The sequence below is a fragment of the Oncorhynchus clarkii genome, chromosome 33 (genome assembly GCF_045791955.1).
Source record: "Oncorhynchus clarkii lewisi isolate Uvic-CL-2024 chromosome 33, UVic_Ocla_1.0, whole genome shotgun sequence".
Classification (NCBI taxonomy): domain Eukaryota; kingdom Metazoa; phylum Chordata; class Actinopteri; order Salmoniformes; family Salmonidae; genus Oncorhynchus; species Oncorhynchus clarkii.
In genome coordinates, this window is record NC_092179.1 from 12,289,438 (window position 1) to 12,309,928 (window position 20,491).

At 45.1% G+C, this 20,491-nt stretch overlaps 1 pseudogene; it reads right to left on the bottom strand.

The window, feature by feature from the left end:
- The window catches only part of LOC139392914 (conserved oligomeric Golgi complex subunit 5-like), an 82,409-nt pseudogene that overhangs the window by 45,516 nt on the left and 16,402 nt on the right, over nucleotides 1-20,491 (bottom strand).

Below are 20,491 nucleotides of genomic sequence, written 5' to 3' on the forward strand. Positions count from 1 at the left end.
GTGAAACACACGTACAGACTGACACACACACACCTCGAAGCTCAGACGATTGACGTCACTATACGCAAGGGAGGGGCTGGTCCCCAAAAATTGGTCATTTTCAACAATTCTCCTGACATTTTTGGGTGTGTGTCCGAGTGTGAATATGTGTGTGGGTGTGTGTGTGAGTAATTACTAACAGGGTTTGATAGCAGCTCTTATTAAGGAACCGGCACTCAGGACTAATCAGAGCTTTGTTCACTATCATCCAGAAACCGCTCACACCTTCCCTCCCCCCTCTCTCCAAACCCCCCCCCGTCTCTCCTTCCCCGCTCTCCTCGCTGTTGCACACGTGAAACTGAGATTGAGGTCAGACCCCAATCTTCTAGCTCCCTCCCTCTCTACCTCATTTCTCCGGCCTAACGAGTTCTTGGAAACACAGTTACAACTCTCTCCATTCCTAACTCAAGGCCATTTAGGAAACTGCCCCTAAAGTCAGCTCCAGCTGGGTCATAATCAGGAAGCCAGCGCCAGAGCTCACGGCCCAGTGAAGTGTCAGCTGGTGGATGTGATACTGTCAAGACCCTGTCATGGAGCCTCGACCCCAGCCGCCTGGAAGACGTGACACTATAAGTCTCGTGTCTGCAGTCCATGGATCAGTCAAATGAGGTGACACAGGTGTTGACTTAACCATGATGCTCTCATGTCCAAAGCCATGATGCAGTACTTCTAACGCCAGAGTTTGCTGTGGATAAAAAGGACGCGTCCGTGTATGACGCACACAGAAAAACACACACTGCCGAGGGGCGAGTTTTGATCAGTTCTTTGCATGCTTGAGCGTGCAGCATCCTTCCGGGTCAGGTGGGTGTGTATGTATGTATGTCATGCACTACATGACCAAAAGTATGTGGACACCTGCTCGTCAAACATCTCATTCCAAAATCATGGGCAATAATATGGAGTTGGTCCCCCCTTTGCTGCTATAACAGCCTCCATCCACTCTTCTGCAAAGGCTTTCCACTAGATGTTGGAACATTTCTGTAGGGACCTGCTTCCATTCAGCCACAAGAGCATTAGTGAGGCCAGGCACTGAAGTTTGGCATTAGGCCTGGCTTGCAGTGGGCGTTCCAATTCATTCCAAAGATGTTCGATGGGGTTGAGGTCAGGGCTCTCTGCAGGCCAGTCAAGTTGTCCCACACCGATCGACAAACCATTTCTGTATGGACCTCGCTTTGTGCACAGGGAACAGGAAAGGCCCTTCCCCAAACTGTTGCCAAAGTTGGAAGCACAGAGTTGTCTAGGACGTCATTGTATGCGGTTGTGTAAAGATTTCCATTCACTGGTACTAAGTGGCCTAGCCCGAACCATGAAAAACAGCCCCAGACCATTATTCCTCCTCCACCAAACTTTACAGTTTGCATTATGCGTAGAGGCAGGTCGCGTTTTCCTGGCATCCACCAAACTCAGAATTGTCCGCCAGACTGCCTGGTGGTGAAGAGTGATTCATAACTCCAGAAAACGCATTTCCACTGCTCCAGAGTCCAATGTCGGCGAGCTTTACACTACTGAAACCCATTTCATGAAGCTCACAACAAACAGTTATTGTGCTGACGTTGCTTCCAGTGGCAGTTTGGAACTCAGTAGTGAGTGTTTCAACCAAGGATATATGATTTTTACACGCTGTGCGCTTCAGCACTCAATGGTCCCGGTCTGTGAGCTGGTGTAGCTTACCACTTCGTGGCTGAGCCGTTGTTGCTCCTAGACGTTTCCAGCTCTAGCAGGGCCGAAATTTCACAAACTGACTGTTGGAAAGGTGTCGTCCTATGACGGTGCCACGTGAAAGTCAGATTTTACACACCTGTCAGCAACGGGTGTGGCTGAAATAGCTGAATCCACTCATTTGAAAGCATGTCCACATACTTTTGAACCACAGCTGTGTCTTTGTGAGCTGCAGAGTGGGTGAACGGATGATCTCCGTATGTGTGGTTCCCACCGTGAAGTATGTGATGGTGTGCAGGTGTTCTAAAACTTTTGACCGGTAGTGTATATACAGTACCGGTTAAAAGTTTGGACACACCTACTCATTCAAGAGTTTTTCTTTATTTGTACAATTTTCTACATTGTAGAATAATAGTGACGACATCAAAACAATTAAATAACCCATGGAATCATGTAGTAACCAAAACAGTGTTCAACAAATCAAAATATATTTTACATTTGAGATTCTTCAAATAGCCACCCGTTGCCTTGATGACAGCTTTGCACACGCTTGGAATTCTCTCAACCAACTTCAACTGGAATGCTTTTTCAACAGTCTTGAAGTTAGTGTGTATGTACACACACACATATACACTACCGTTCAAAAGTCCTTGTTTTCCATGAAAACACACATGGAATGAGTTGCAAAATGAATAGGAAATATAGTCAAGATGTTGACAAGGTGATAAATAATTATTTTTAATTGAAATAATAATTGTGTCCCTCAAACTTTGCTTCCGTCAAAGAATCCTCCATTTGCAGCAATTACAGCCCTGCAGACCTTTGGCATTCAAGTTGTTTGTTGAGGTAATCAGAAGAGATTTCCCCCCATGCTTCCTGAAGCACCTCCCACAAGTTGGATTGGCTTGATGGGCACTTCTTACGTACCATACGGTCAAGCTGCTCCCACAACAGCTCAATAGGGTTGAGATCCGGTGACAGTGCTGGCCACCATTATAAACAGAATATCAGCTGACTGCTTCTTCCCTAAATAGTTCTTGCATAGTTTGGAGCTGTGCTTTGGGTCATTGCCCTGTTGTAGGAGGAAACTGGCTCCAATTAAGCGCCGTCCATAGGGTATGGCATGGTGTTGCAAAATGGAGTGATCGCAAGATCCCTTTTACCCTGTACAAATCTCCCACTTTACCAGCACCGCCAGACCATCACATTGCCTCCACCATGCTTGACAGATGGCGTCAAGCACTCCTCCAGCATCTTTTCATTTTTTCTGCATTTCACAAATGTTCTTCTTTGTGATCTGAAGACCTCAAACTTAGATTGACTGTCCATAACACCTTTTCCAATCTTCATCTGTCTGTGTTCTTTGGCCCATCTTCATTTTTTCGTTTTGTTGGCCAGTCTGAGATATGGCTTTTTCTTTGCAACTTTGCCTAGAAGGCCAGCATCCCGGAGTCGCCTCTTCACTGTGGACGCTGAGACGGGTGTTTGCGGGTCTTATTTATTGAAGCTGCCAGTTGAGGACTTGTGAGGCATCTGTTTCTCAAACTAGACACTCTAATGTACTTGTCCTCTTGCTCAGTTGTGTACTGAGGCCTACCACTCCTCTCTGTTCTGTGAAGGGAGTAGTACACAACGCTGTACGAGCTCTTCAGTTTCTAGGCAATTTATCGCATGGAATAGCCTTCATTTCTCAGAACAAGAATAGACTGACGAGTTTCAGAAGAAAGTCTTTGTTTCTGGCCATTTTGAGCCTGTAATCAAACCCACAAATGCTGATGCTGCAGATACTCAACTAGTCTAAAGAAGGCCAGTTTTATTGCTTCTTTAATCAGAACAACATTTTTCAGCTGTGCTAACAAAGGGTTTTCTAATGATCAATTAGCCTTTTAAAATTATAAACTTGGATTAGCTACGCAACGTGCCAATGGAACACAGGAGTGATGGTTGCTGATAATGGGCCTAGATATTCCATTAAAAAATCTGCCGTTTCCAGCTACAATAGTCATTTACAACATTAACAATGTCAACACTGTATTTCAATTTGATGTTATTTTATTAGACATAAAATGTGCTTTTCTTTAAAAACAAGGACATTTCTAACTGATCCCAAACTTTAGAACGGTAGTGTATATATGCACACACACACACTTGTCCCCAGTGTAGAAGGTACCGAGGGGGATCTTTCTCTTTCGGCAAGACAAAATCAGGTTAATTGGTTTGTCTTGATTGGGCAGGCGCACACGCACACACACACACACACACACACACACACACACACACACACACACACACACACACACACACACACACACACACACACACACACACACACACGCACACACAGAGTAGTGAGACCTTCTCTGTCGGTGGGGAGGTGAGAGGGGCCGTCTAAAAACAGCCCCACTCAGTCTTAACGAGCATGTGCTGCATGTGGCAGTCCCAAATGGCATCTTATTTCCTACAAAAGTAGTGCTCTATGTAGGGAGTAGGGTGCCAATTGGGACACAGCCATACAGTACAGGGGAAGAAACCACCCTTCACAGACCATTACTGTATTGTTGTCGTCAGGCAGGCAGCTGCAACACTAAGCCAAGACTATTACCCATACACCCTGTATCCTTATGGACACCCTGTCAGATAACCTCATTAAACCAGGAAGGGAATGTAATATGCACAATGCTGTGTAACACAAACACCTGTCTAGGCTCTTGGCTTCCTTCACTGCTAGGCCTATACTTTGACATGAAAGTGATGCAATGACTGTGAGGCTGCTGTCATGGTTGCTGGACTTCTAATTTCAAGAGACATCCCGGTTAAATCAAATATTCTGATGTTCATTCTGACCACATGAGTGTAGCCAAGGGCATTTACATTCACTCAGTGTTACATATTCAGCCGGCAGTGCCTGCCTCTTTACAGATGGGCTGGGTCCGCAGTACTAAAATATGCCTGCTGCTAGTACAAGGTTTGGTGTGAACTGGATCCCACACACTCATTGAAGACTTCCAAAAAAGGTACATCATCACACAGAAAACAACCATTTCTCATTAGAAGTGAGGAGGATAGCAGGCCTGGCCATATGTGCAGGCATATTCACATTCACAGCAGGGAGAAAGGCATATTTTCGTGATTCCAGGATTAGAAGTGTTTCTCTAGAGGAAGGTGGGCAACCATGGAGAAGAGGCTTTGCATGCTGCGTCTCTATTTCGTTTCGGAGAGAGGCATGTTTTCATGTTTGCGGTTTTGTTCTCTCTAAAACATTACGGGCATGTTTAAATGTTTGTTTTTTGGTGTGCACGCATGTGTGTGTGAGTGTGTGTGTGTGTGATGGTGGGCTGGGGGGTCTCTTCCTGATAGGAAGTGTAATGTTTGACTGGTAAAAAGCAGCTTACAGGAGCAGTAATGTGAGCAACAGAGGGCCTAGCCATCAACAGTATTAATCCTTGCAACCAGACACATACGTTCACACACACAATTCATTATACAGAATACATACCAATGACCATGACTGACTCAAACTCAGAAACGTTCCTCTTTCATGTACCTCTGATAGAATGAATAATTGAATAAGTAATCTCTAGTGATCTCTTTTATTTTCCAGAGGATTTGAGGTCAGTGGTTTAAGGCACTTCTGGGAGTAGTTACAGTGGCTTCCGTGACAAACCTCTGCTTTCTACTTCATTGGTTCCGTCCTACAGACAGACACCTGTTGGACTGAACCACTACTCACTGTCCATATGCCCTGTTAGCTTTTACCAGAGAGTGGACATTTACTCACCTCACTCACTCACTTGAAGGGTATGACAAGAAATTGGTCAAACAAAGCAAATCGCTGAGAAGAGGATGGGTGAGATGGTTTACACACATGCTGGTGGGTTATGTACCCTCTGACGTTTGCTTTCCTGTAAGTGTGTGTGTGTGTGTGTGTGTGTGTGTGTGTGTGTGTGTGTGTGTGTGTGTGTGTGTGTGTGTGTGTGTGTGTGTGTGTGTGTGTGTGTGTGTGTGTGTGTGTGTGTGTGTGTGTGTGTGTGTGTGTGTGTGTGTGTGTGTGTGTGTGTGTGTGTGTGTGAGAGTGAGTGAGTGAGTGAGTGAGTGAGTGAGTGAGTGAGTGAGTGAGTGAGTGAGTGAGTGGGTGAGTGAGTGAGTGAGTGAGTGAGTGAGTGAGTGTGTGTGTGTGTCTCTCTGTCTCTCTCACGGTTTCATGACAAATGTCCAATCTGCTTTGAGGTAACAATATCAAACAACACAAGTACAAGCCTTTGACATATAAAGGGAACACTTGAGTAAATGAGGGATACAAAGTATATTGAAAGCAGGTGCTTCCAAACAGGTGTGGTTCCTGAGTTAATTAAGCAATTAGCATCCCATCATGTTTCGGGTCATCTATAAAAATGCTGGGCAGGCACAGTTGCCCATTATTTTGCCTACAATGGCTGTGTCCCCATAGAATGACAATGCCTTCATCCACAGTGCACAAGTGGTCACTGAATGGTTTGATGAGCATTAAAACAATGTAAAGCACATGTCATGGCCGTCTCAGTTATCAGATCTCGAGCCAATTTAACACAGCATTTTCCATCACAATCAACAAAACACCAAATTATGGAATTTCTCATGGAAGAATGGAGTTCCAGACACTTGTAGAATCTATGCCAAGGTGCACTAGAGCTGTTCTGGTTTGTGGTGGTCCAACACCCTATTAAGACACGATGTTGGTGTTTCCTTTATTTTGGCAGTTACCTGTATGTTGGTGGGTTAGGTACGCTCTGATGTTTTCCTTCCTGTAGCTGTGTGTGTGTGTGTGTGTGTGTGTGTGTGTGTGTGTGTGTGTGTGTGTGTGTGGTGTGTGGGTGGTGTGTGGGTGTGTGTGTTATGGGAGTAGTTCCAGCTACAGCAGCTTCCAGGTAACATCACCTGCCAGAGAGACTGAGGCAGAGTCACACATATGACAACCCTCTGCTTTCCACTTCATTGGTTCCTTCCTACAGACACCTGTTGGCCTGAACCATTACCCACTAACCATAGCTTTTACCACGGAGTGGACATTTACACACGCATGCACACGCACACACACACGCCGTGTATTTGTCAAACAAGCCAATCGCTGATAAGAGGATGGGTGAGACTGTTCACACACGTTGGTGGGTTATGTACATTCTGATGTTTGCGTTCCTGTAAGTTTGTGTCTGTGTGTGTGTGTCTGTTTGATGACAACAGGTCCAATCTACTTCGAGGTAACAATATCAAACAACACAATAACAAGCCTATGACCTAACTTGACTCTACAGCTGTCAGATTTCCTCACAAAGTAGTATTTCTAAGTTGCTGAGCGGGACATTTGTTTTAACTAAGGTTAACGAGAGGGTTAAATGCACTAAATCATTCAGGAGGAAAGGAGATAATAAAAAGGGCATGAAAGTAGAGCTTCTAAAAGAGAGATGAAGAAAATAGAGGGCTGTTAGGCAGCAGAGCCAGAATTAAGGGAGAAATACATTCTGACTTCTGCCGCGTAACCAAGGCAACCCCACAACAAACATCAGGAAGGCCTATTCAAGTCTTTTAGGGCTGGTTGTGTACATTTAACAGACAGACCCAAAACGACCAGGAGAAAGAACACACTTTTTAGGAGAGGAGGATGGGAAGGAGACAGACGGTGGGGAAACGACAGAGGAATGGAAAAGGTGACAAACAGTCGCATGTAGAGCGGCGTCACACGTGAGTCAATGAGAGAGGACACATTGGAGAAGTGTAAGAAACAAAAATCACTTGGCAAGCAACCCATTTAGTGTCTATTTGGACATCACAGTACGGACTCAAAACTGCACTCAGAAGACTTACAGTGGGGCAAAAAAGTATTTAGTCAGCCACCAATTGTGCAAGTTCTCCGACTTAAAAAGATGAGAGAGGCCTGTAATTTTCATCATAGGTACACATCATAGGATCTGCATGGAGGAATGGGCCAAAATACCAGCAAAAGTGTGTGAAAACCTTGTGAAGACTTACAAAAAACGTTTGAGCTCTGTCATTGCCAACAAAGGATATATAACAAAGTATTGAGATAAACTTTTGTTATTGACCAAATACTTATTTTCCACCATAATTTGCAAAAAAATTCATAAAAAATCCTACAATGTGATTTTATGGATTTTTTTCTTCTCATTTTGTCTGTCATAGTTGAAGTGTACCTATGATGAAAACAGGCCTCTCTCATCTTTTTAAATGGGAGAACTTGCACTATTGGTGGCTGACTAAATACTTTTTTGCCCCACTGTAGGTAATTGGCTCATTTCTTCAAGGTTGGGAGAGATGTAATATCGTCAAATATGGATATAAAATGAGGACTTCATCAATGTGCATGAAGCGCACGCACGCACGCACGCACACAGAGAGAGAGAAATAAAGAGACTAATGAATCTTTGGGGAGACGATAGCTCAGTACTGTCATATTTATGGCAGCTTAAACTTCCTGTTGTTGTTAGATGACAAACCTCTTTCCCTCTGCTAATGTCTTGAGCACGAGGTAACTTGTGTTTCCCCCAACATCACTGGCAATTAGTTTCCCTTGATTTGACATTCAAACTAAAAAAGGTCAACATTTGAATAGATGCTGAAATGCTATTCAATATTCAAGACGTGTAACAATAGCAAATGATGCCCATTAATTATCATACATTTACCACCAACCAGAGTCTTTCTGCTCGATGAACCAGAACTCAAAATAACAGGAAGTGGTCCTGTGGTGCTCAGTTGGAAGAGCATGGTGCTTGCAATGCCAAGATCGTGAGTCGATTCCCACTGTGGCCACCCATGTGAAAATGAACGCACGTACGACTAAGTTGCTTTGGATAAAACCACCTGCTATATCGCATATATCATATACAGTATTATAGAAGGAAGAAGTGTCCGACTCGGTACATCTTCCACAAAACAAGTGTAAAGTGGTTTTTATTGTGGATCAGTATACATCTCCGTAGAGACAATCACCAGGTAAGCACAATGGCTTGTTCTGCTCTCTTTCCACCCAGAGCTCTAACTAGAACACATTTTAACTCGTGGGCCTAGTAATGTAAAACAGAGAGTGAAAGTGTTTTTTCCAGCACAGAACACTTGTCTCCCCTCTGGTACACAGAAGGAGCAGCTTCCACATCCTGACAAATTGGTCCTCACAGAACACTGAGCAACATCAAAGCAAATTACACTGAGGAAACAATATCGCTTTGTTTCAGACAACTTGGCCCGCTGCCAGATATAGCCTGTAGCTGACAGAGTGTGTGTGTGTGTGTGTGTGTGTGTGTGTGTGTGTGTGTGTGGTTGCGTACAAGCATTTGAGCATGTGTGCGTTCTGCCGCGTGTGCGTGTTCTGTCGTATGTGCATGCGTGTTATGTACACGCGAAGACGGTGAGCTAAAGAGCTCATTCCGGGATGATCTCTCCTCATTTACTGACAGGCCACACTAGGAGCTTTGAACAGCTCTGCTCTGTCTCGGTCTGTATGAGGAACAATCCCAAAGTCTCAACAATTAAATCATGAAGGGACTGTAGCATGTCGGTAGGAGGACGGACTCCCCAACTTTCTGAGAACTAGCGAAGAGACCACAGTATGGTAGTAAAATACCTTGGCAAAATGTTCCATAAAAAGACAGTACCCAATCAGTCCTTCTGGGGCAATAGTTATAAACACAAACACCACCACACTGACTCTACTTTATGGTGCCTCAAAGGTCAGCTCACAATAATGATAATGAAACCGTCATTACCATGCCATAAATAACCAGTCAAATGAAGTGTTGTAAGGTTTATGCCGGTCCACACACGATTATCGTCACTCCCGATTTCATTGTTGTCGTTTCAGTCAGTGACCTTTTTTGAAAGACAAGGCCATACTTTTGACCAGAACTTTCCCTCGTGTGGTCTTTGTGCCTTCAAGGAATACAAGTCGGCCTAATACAGATGTGTGAGCGCATTCTCTCGAGTCCTGTCTCTACTTAACCAATCAGCTGGGTGTAGCACCCAATCAGATTGAGGATGTTTTTTTCTAAAGCTCGTTACCTTGTTAGTGTGCCAAACGGGACACTATGTATTTTTTTTTACCTAAACATGCAAACACCATCAGATGGACTGAATAGCAAGCAGTGCACGGGAATGACATTCACTCTCATGGGATGAGAGGTCAAAAATGACTAACTGAAAAGCCACACGCCCCATTACTACCACACAGAGGCATATGTCACTGTGCTTCTATGGCTACACGCATGCACACGCACGCACACATGCACACACACACACACACACACACACACACACACACAAACGCACACACGCACGCACGCACGCACGCACGCACGCACGCACACACACACGCACACGCACACACATAATGCTACTGCCTACTTTGTTTGTTCATTTAGCAAACAAGACAGCTCATAATCCAATGCCGTTGTCACAGTCAGCACACCTATATTTTTGCTCTAATTAGCTTTAAAAATAAAAGCATCTCTCTCAGCATCATGGAAATGTTGAATAGCATCAGATTAGCTATACAACTGGTCATTTTGCTCTCTGCCCCATGACAAAATGTTTAGAGTTGCAGGTAATTAGCTTTAAAAATAACATTTTCTCTCCGGCCTCATGGCAAAATGTGTAGAATAGCATGAGATTAGCTATACAACTGCAAAATGTTTCTCTTTGCCCTATGGCAAAATGTGTAGTTAATTACCCACATTGTGAAGTTAATTACCCACATTTCTGCAGACCCACCCACCAATGAATTTCTGGCTACGGTACTGCAGTGTAGGCTAATGATTTCCTAGAAAACGTCACTGAAGGATAATTTAGCTGTTTAAGGGAGATGTTAAAGCATACAGTATATGCATGGTGACAAGACTTTCAGCCAAGTGTCTGACGGTCACTTGTCAACTGGTGAAGGATAGCGAAGACAAAGTTATGCAAAGGTTATAGGTGTGTGTGTGTGTGTGTGTGTGTGTGTGTGTGTGTGTGTGTGTGTGTGTGTGTGTGTGTGTGTGTGTGTGTCTGTGTGTGCGAAAGCCACGCCTCAAATGATCCCCTATTTCCAATACAGTGCTCCACTTCTTATACAGTGAATAAAGTCATTTGCTATTTGCACACAGTCTTCTGTATGACAAAAACGGGAATATATCCTGGTTGTGATTGCAGGACGGGGTGTTAGGTAAGTGTTCTGTTGATCTAGCTGCAGGCCAATCAGAGCAGTGGGGTGCTGCCATTAAGAGAGGAGAACATAGAAACCCAGCTGGGATTGCACCATCACATAACAGTTCTCCTGTTCATCTCTCTATCCATCCAGAGATGACAGAGGGGAAAGGAGAGAGAGAGAGATGGTTGCAAAAGAAGGAGAGGATCATGGAGAGGGAGGGAGGCAGAGAAGGAACAAGAGAGCGCGTGTGAAGAGAAAATAAAAAGGAGAAAGACACAGAGTAGTGACAGCTGCTGTCACTACAGAGAGCATGCGCTGTAGAATAGAACCTTTTCACACATTCTGTCTGTTCCTCTCACCTTTTCTATCCCTCCCTCCCTGCCTTGCTCTCTCACTCTCTCTCTGCATGTCTTCATGTCTCCTGTGGTTCTCATGACACACGCAGACACAGGCGGTCAGATAGACTCACACAGACACACACTCACGCCCAGGCTGAGGGGCCATCTGCTCCCGAGTCACCTCTGATCACGTCTATCCCACTCTCCATCCTTTAATTCTCCGCCTATTCCCCTCTCATCGTCCCTTCGTCCTCCTCCTGTGTCTCCAGATCCTCTCATCTGCTCTCTCTCAGAGTTCAGGTCAGTAAGAGACAGGTCTAGGAATGATGCTGGTAATGGCTGGCTGACATTTCAGGACTGTAATTCTAGACCATTAACAGGCTCTGGGTTTGGATAGAAGCTCATGAAATGTCAATTTCTTGATTGTGCTAATGAACTCCAATGAGGATAAAACTGTGTCTACAGGTACAATGGGAGAGGGCTGCAAGCACATTTCTTCCTGTTGTGCTGACAGTGTACTTGTTTATGCCTTTTAATACAGAGGTTTCATACCAGTTCCCAGTGTAACCACAGCAGAAAGACAGAATTAAGGTGCAACCAGCGTGAAACTAGCTTTCATCTTCTCGGTTTCTGGTGATTATATAACAGCTATAAATAAGTTGAGTACTGCGCTGAGCCACAGGCAACAAAATAGACACATAATAATATGAGGGAGAGAATTGGGGGAGGGGGGGGGTGACTGAACATAAACGCTTCTTCCAACCTATTCCCCCCCCCATTCTTCACCCACGGCAACAGAAGCAGAATAGCACCTTTTTTGTTGTTGTATTTTCTGAGTGAGCTAAGTGAGAGAAACAAGTTGACACTGATTTCCTTCAGGTTTAGCTGGAGGGATACACAGTCAACGGCCATTTGTAGCATCAGACAACGACACTTCAGTAACATCAGAATGGATTTAGATTAGGGCTATTCAACTGGGCCTCCAGGACCACAGCTCTGCTGTTTTTCAACTGGCCCCTGATTCAGCCCTGGGGACACCAGGTGAGTGGGCCTCTCTGGGCAATCAATGATAATACATCTATGGGGATTGAACGATAATGCATCTATATAATAGCATCTAGTATGATTAGGCTCTGATCTAGACAACACACTATTAAAAGCGTAGGTAGGTAATCGTGTGTGTGTGTGTGTGTGTGTGTGTGTGTGTGTGTGTGTGTGGGGGGGAGTTATACACTGCTCAAAAAAATAAAGGGAACACTAAAATAACACATCCTAGATCTGAATGAATGAAATATTCTTATTAAATACTTTTTTCTTTACATAGTTGAATGTGCTGACAACAAAATCACACAAAAATTATCAATGGAAATCAAATTTATCAACCCATGGAGGTCTGGATTTGGAGTCACACTCAAAATTAAAGTGGAAAACCACACTACAGGCTGATCCAACTTTGACGTAATGTCCTTAAAACAAGTCAAAATGAGGCTCAGTAGTGCGTGTGGCCTCCACGTGCCTGTATGACCTCCCTACAACGCCTGGGCATGCTCCTGATGAGGTGGCGGATGGTCTCCTCAGGGATCTCCGACCTGGACTAAAGCATCCACCAACTCCTGGACAGTCTGTGGTGCAACGTGGTGTTGGTGGATGGAGCGAGCGAGACATGATGTCCCAGATGTGCTCAATTGGATTCAGGTCTGGGGAACGGGCTGGCCAGTCCATAGCATCAATGCCTTCCTCTTGCAGGAACTGTTGACACACTCCAGCCACATGAGGTCTAGCATTGTCTTGCATTAGGAGGAACCCAGGGCCAACCGCACCAGCATATGGTCTCACAAAGGGGTCTGAGGATCTCATCTCGGTACCTAATGGCAGTTAGGCTACCTCTGGCGAGCACATGGAGGGCTGTGCGGCCCCCCAAAGAAATGCCACCCCACACCATGACTGACCCAACGCCAAACTGGTCATGCTGGAGGATGTTGCAGGCAGCAGAACATTCTCCACGGCGTCTCCAGACTCTGTCACGTCTGTCACATGTGCTCAGTGTGAACCTGCTTTCATCTGTGAAGAGCACAGGGCGCCAGTGGTGAATTTGCCAATCTTGGTGTTCTCTGGCAAATGCCAAACGTCCTGCACGGTGTTGGGCTGTAAGCACAACCCCCACCTGTGGACGTCGGGCCCTCATACCACCCTCATGGAGTCTGTTTCTGACCTTTTGAGCAGACACATGCACATTTGTGGCCTGCTGGAGGTCATTTTGCAGGGCTCTGGCAGTGCTCCTCCTGCTCCTCCTTGCACAAAGGCGGAGGTAGCGGTCCTGCTGCTGGGTTGTTGCCCTCCTACGGCCTCCTCCACGTCTCCTGATGTACTGGCCTGTCTCCTGGTAGCGCCTCTGGACACTACGCTGACAGACACAGCAAACCTTCTTGCCACAGCTCGCATTGATGTGCCATCCTGGATGAACTGCACTACCTGAGCCACTTGTGTGGATTGTAGACTCCGCCTCATGCTACCACTAGAGTGAAAGCACCGCCAGCATTCAAAAGTGACCAAAACATCAGCCAGGAAGAAACAGGAATTGAACTCTGGGTCTGTATTTCCCTGTTCCTCAAATGAGACTCAGCGTGGTGGTGTTTGTGTCAGGAGTCATGGCGCGCGCGCGCGCACACACACACACACACACACACACACACACACACACACACACACACACACACACACACACACACACACACACACACACACACACACACACACACACACAAACTAATTAAGGGGAATTACAACCTACACAGATGCATGTTAACATGGTAAAAATGTATGACCTGGACGGTGCACATTGGTAGCCTTGGGCAGATTCACTCTAATGAAGGAGAGGTGGTCCCTTACAGAGACCTGAGATACCGTGCATAGCCTCAACCTATACACAGACACACTTCTATCTTTATCATGGTGGGCCGAACAGAACGTGGCCCATTACAGACTACGGAGAACAGACACAGGCCCAGATTGTTCTATTATGTTCTCACCTGGGCTTTACAGGCACAGTTCTTTATTATGGTCAAAATCATTCCATTCTGGTCCCCGGGTGAGACTGAGCAGACTGCCTATAAGCATCCCCCCTAATCTCTTCTCTCCTGACCTCCTCTCACCCCCCCGAGTCTCTGAAACAGGACACCGTTCCCCTGAGAATACAGCTTTCTGGGTCACGGACAGGATTTACACACTCTGCTCTGCGTGTGTGTGTGTGTGTGTGTGTGTGTGTGTGTGTGTGTGTGTGTGTGTGTTTGAGAAAGAGGAGGTAGCGAGACACACTACAGTTCAGAGAAACAGAGGAGTTTGTAATGAATAAGAAACTCACTTCAGACTAAAGATGAGGAGATTAAGCATTTAAAACGCTCTCTACCTCCATCTCTCCCACACTGCCGCCGTCTTTCTCCCTGCCCGTCTCTCTCTCCCATTCTTGTCTGAGCTGCAGTTTTGAGAAGCCTGTCTGTCTGCCTGTCTGTCTGCTGTACTGCATAAGTGAATATCTCAGAGGGAGAGAGAGGCCTGCTGCCTGTCTGATAGCAATCTGACCCTGACACGTTCACCTTGAATTCCCCTCTCAAAACAACCCTCCACCCTCCTCTGTCAGCTACCCTACCCTCTTCTCTGGTGAATAACAAGTAGAGCACTTTACTCCATTCTCAACATCAAACCATAATAATGCTTGATGAATTAAACAAATTACCATGTGCGGGGAGAATGTAACAGTACAAAAGAAAACAAAACTGGAAGCAGAGTTTGACTGTTTCAAGGGCACCCACGCACTGCACTCCGGACGGACGGACAGACAGACAGGTTCCTAACTTCCTACTCCTTCAGAATAATACCTCTGTAGAACTATATCAGTCACCGACACACAGGTACAGGTACTCAAGCAGTTGGAGGTGGCTGTTCTCCATTCCTGCCAGCATCGGTCTACTGTGATCGCTATATAGTGCACTACTGTTGACCATATATAGGGAATAGGGTGACATTTGGAACGTAGCCTTAGTCTTCTATCTGAGCTGCTTTGATAAGAACCAGGGACTGCGCAATATAGCGTGCCACAGTGATGCTCTGACCATGCAGACACACATCTATGTGCCTCACTCTCAAATTGCCAAGCCAGGCCTGAAATTGCAGGAGTCGTCGATATAAATATTAGATGATTTATTAAGCAGTAGAAACAAAAAGACAAACAAAGTCCTTGAGGGTTTGACTATTCTCCAGAGGAGTTTTCATCTCTAGTATAGGAGGAAGGAAGGAACAAGAGGATAGTGTTTTTATGGGTAGGACGAAACAAAAGAGGGCAATAATTGGAGGACTATAAATAAATGTCTCATAAAATGTTTACACACACAGGTGAGAGGCCACAAGGAATCATGATAGGACTAGAAAAGTTTTCCTGGATTTCAGAGCATCCGGCAATAGGAGTCAGTTTGTTTAGCCTTGCAGCACGATCACATTCCAGGTCACGATGTAAAAACATTTTTACTTAATAAATCATTTTGAAAGTAACCCTCCAAAAAGTAACCTTTTTCATTTCTATATGCACTAGAAAGCTAAGTGTTTGTTTCTTGGGCTTCAGGAATGTGACTGAAAAAAATTGCCCCAGGTCTTGAAAAATAAAACAATTCAACTGATTGAAAGTATAAGGGGGATATCGACTAACAAACCCTGTGGTCAAGGCTAGGAGGGAGCCAGAGGAATGAGTGGAACTTACTCAGGTGTTCAAAAGCTCTTATCAGACCGAGAGCCTAATTGTTCTTATGTAGTTATTTTTTGGAGTTTCAGTTTAGAACACTATCTATTTGCAGAAGTGACAGTTACAGGGATGATAAAAACAGCTTGGTTGCCGTAGCAACGTCAAGGAAACTGTGCATCAAATACAGCAGTTCTGTAGCATCTTTAATTGAGCCTCTCATTCTCCTTAATTTCCGGCTACAACACGTTATGGAAAGAGATCTCTGGGGACAGGTCGTCAGGATACTTGACAACCAATAAATTGCCAGATGCAAACAGATGATTCTATTTAGCGGACAACAGTTCTTGAGGGCTTGAACAGAAAGGGAAAGGGGGATGCCCAGTCAGTTGTACAACTGAATGCCTTCAACTGAAACGTGTCTTCCGCATTTAACCCAACCCCTCTGAATCAGAGAGGTGCGGGTGCTGCCTTAATTGACATCCATGTCTTCGGCGCCCGGGGAACAGTGGATTAACTGCCTTGCTCAGGTGCAGAACAACAGATTTTCACCTTGTCAGCTCGGAGATTCAATCCAGCAACCTTCTGGTTAGTGGCCCAAAGCTCTAACCACTAAAAAGAGGTTAGTGATCTTTGTTCATACTGGTGAACCGGTGTTTGAGTTGTGTGGTTGCAATATCAACAGTCCCTGATCTCTGGTGTATCTTTGCATGCATCAAAATGAGTTTCAATTGTTTGAAGCTAATTTAAATTAGGCCAAATTAAAAATATATTTAGACCAAATTTAATTTGGATTTAGGCCTAAATTATTTTACCTTGAATATTGCAGCACATTTGTGTATACTAGCCAGACAAAACCCGCTGAGTTCAACAATAGTGGCAGAATGTATCCTCAAGCCTACTACTTTCTTCCTCATTGTTAGGCTGATGTGTAATTTTCATAAAATGTTTATAAATAGCACATACATCGCAGATAGTACACTGCATAATGAACCAATCCCTTGTGAGTTGGTGTTTTGAGGGTGGACTGACTATTATTGGCATTGATGCAGAGAAACTGCGCTCCGCCAGTGTTCCAGGTATGATAGAAATACAGGGCTGAGGCCAATCGAGGTCGGACCAGGCGAGGACAGTGTTATTTTAGCTGCCGAGCGGTGCTGTGAGGGTCAGTATCAGAGATGTGTTACATTCAGAGCCTTGACCGACTGCAGGGCGTGTTTCCCCGATAGCCGTACAGGGGGGGTGGACCCTGGCCTCCAACTCAAGGCTTCCTGTCTAATATAATGTGAGTTTCCTGCCAATCATTTTTTATTAATAGTTCTGTGGCCAACCTGCTCGCTGGGGTATGGGTTGACAAATTACACTTAACCTTGGAGAACTCCTAACATTTCCAGTAATACATTTTTAATAGAAGGTTAATATTGATTCAACTCTATTGAAAAAGCATTCTCTCCAGTATCCGTTCTGTGAATCTAAAAGTAGATTTTAAATCTGAAACTGTACACTGACCAACAGAATGAGAGAGAGAGAGAGAGAGAGAAAATAACAGAATTCTTTAACCAGGGGCGGAGCCTTCGCCAGGGTTGCAATCTGAGCCCTGCACTCTTCAATATTTACATCAACAAATTGTCCACTATTCTAGAAAATCCTCAGCCCCTGGTGTTAGTCTCCAGAATTCAGAGGTTAAATGCCTGCTCTTTGCAGATGACATATGCCTGCTGTCACCCACAGCACATGGCCTACAGCAGAGCCTGGACCTGCTAGACCAGCACTGCCAGACCTGGGGCCCTGGCAGTAAAACCCCAAAAGACTAAAATAATGATTTTCCAGAGAAGATCCAGATCTCAGGGAATTAAACCAAAGTTTTCAATTGGTGCAAAATATATAGAGTACTGCACACACCACAATTACTTAGGTTTAAAAATAATCTCAACTGGACACCTTAATGATGCAGTGAATGAACTGAGGGAGAAAGCACGCAGGGCATTCTACGCCATTAAAAAACTCATTCAAATTGAAAAACCTATTAGAATTGTGTCATTGAACCAATTGCACTGAACCAATTGCACTTCATGGCAGTGCAAGACACGATTTGGGACAAATGGGACAAACACCCCCATTGAAACCCTGCATGAAGAGTTATGTAAGATTTTCCTACATGTCCAGAGGAAAACTACAAACAATGCATGCAGGGCAGAATTAGGCCAAAATGCACTAATAATACAACTCAAAAAAGAGCAATTAAGTTTTGGAAACATCTCAAATACAGTGACCCCCTCTCATATTATTACCAAGCCCTGCAATGACAAGAGCTGAGACCCCAAAAATCTAAAATAAATAAAGAGTCCCATCATCCAGCTGTTCCTGAGGCTGAGTTCACAAACCTGTTCTACTAACACACTGAAGGATCAGGACCAGAACAACCAATCAATCAGAATAAACCAAATTACAACACAGACCAAACAAAACGATATTGCAGTGCTATCTGGCCCAAAATGCAGTGCTATCTGGCCCTAGCTCGACAGTACACCGTGGCTAACTATTTGACCATGGTTACTGATCAAAACCTTAGAAAAACCTTGACAAAGTACAGGCTCAGTGAGCACAGCCTTTCCTCTACAGGGAGTCAGGTTTTCCTGTGTCTACCCTTCTCAATGGCAAGGCTGTGCTCACTGAGCCTGTACTTTGTCAAGGTTTCTCTAAGGTGTGAAACCACTACACCACAGCAGAACCTGAGACAGAGCTGCATTTCCTGACAAAATGTCAAAAATACATTTTAAACCCTTATTGAAGGTTTCAAAGACCTCTCTGATGGGGGAGGATGCAGAGAGCTGTGGGTTGGCAGCGCATTACATTGCTGCCTGCCATAAGATGAGGGACAGTGTCTGACAGGCCAACCAACCTGCACATGTCCTCTACATTGCTATTGTTAAATAGTTATTTTGACCCTTGGTGATTGTTGTTACTGTTGTCCCGTTGACAATATTGATTATTATTATTTTAATACTGTAAATATCCAAAGTAAGCTTTGGCAAAATGTACATTGTTACGTCATGCCAATAAAGCAAATGTAATTAATTGAATTGAAATTGAGAGAGAGAGAGCGAGAGAGGTGGGGGAGTAGAGCAAAACAGAGGGGGAAGAGAGAAAGAGATCGAGAGAGAGAAAGTTTGAGGGGGAAGAGATAGGGGGGAGGTATAGAGAGCAGGAAGAGTGGTAGAGAGAAAAAGAGGGGGAAGAGAGGCAGAGGGGGTAGAGTGAGAGATAGAGAGAGGGGGTAGAGAAGTAGAGGTAGAGAGAGGGGGTAGAGAAGTAGAGGGCGAGAGGGGGAAGAGAGGCAGAGGGGGTAGAGTGAAAGATAGAGAGAGGGGGTAGAGAAGTAGAGGTAGAGAGAGGGGTAGAGTGAGAGATAGAGAGGGGGTAGAGAAGTAGAGGTAGAGAGAGGGGGGGATTGAGAGAGAGAGAGATAGAGAGAGATAGTGAGAGGGGGTAGAGTGAGAGATAGAGAGAGGGGGTAGAGAAGTAGAGGTAGAGAGAGGGGGGATTGAGAGAGAGAGATAGAGGGGGAAATTGAGCGAGAGAGAGGAAGAGAGAGAGATGGAGGGGAAGAGAGAGAGAGAGAGAGAGAGAGAGAGAGAGAGAGAGAGAGGGGGGAAGAGAAAGAGGGAGAGAGAGAGAGAGAGAGAAAGAGGGGGAAATTGAGCGAGAGAGGGGAAGAGAGAGAGATGGAGGGGAAGAGAGAGAGAGAGAGAGAGAGAGATGGAGGGGAAGAGAGAGAGAGAGAGAGAGAGAGAGAGAGAGAGAGATAGGGGAAAGAGGAAGAGAGAGAGAGAGAGAGAGAGAGAGAGAGAGAGAGAGAGAGAGAGAGATTGAGAGTGGGAGATGGGGGGGAGAGAGAGAGAGAGGTAGAGGTAGATCAGTGATGACCATCTGGTCCTCACAGTGAGTGTGCTACAGGCCAAGGCATCTCAGTGGGAGTCGTCACTGGAACTCAGCGTCAGCTGGGCCACACCGGGTCATATATTACCCAACGGAAACCCATCTTGAGCCTGCTTGTTTAAGGCTACAGTGAATTCTCGTTTTGGCCAAATGGCAAAAAATATGTGAAAACTATTTTGCATTTTCTTTGTAGACTAATCCGGACACTTAAAAGAAATCGCGCTGTGCCCTCAGACGAACAATCAAACAAGCAAAGCGTCAATACAGTATTAGGATTGAATCCTACTACATCGGCACTGACGCTCGCCGGAAGTGGCAGGGCTTGAAAACGATTACGGACAACAAAGGGAGCAGGCGCAAGCTGCCCAGTGAAGCAAGCCTACCAGACGAGCTAAATGGCTTTTATGCTCCCTTTGAGGCAAGCAACACTGAAGCATGCACGAGAGCACCAGCTGTTCTAGATGACGGTGTGATAACGCTCTTGGTAGCCGATGTGAACAAAACCTTTAAACAAGTCAACATTCAAAGTCGCTGGGCCAGACGGATTACCAGGACGTGTACTCAAAGCATGCGCGGACCAACTGTCAAGTGTCTTCACTGACATTTTCAACCTTT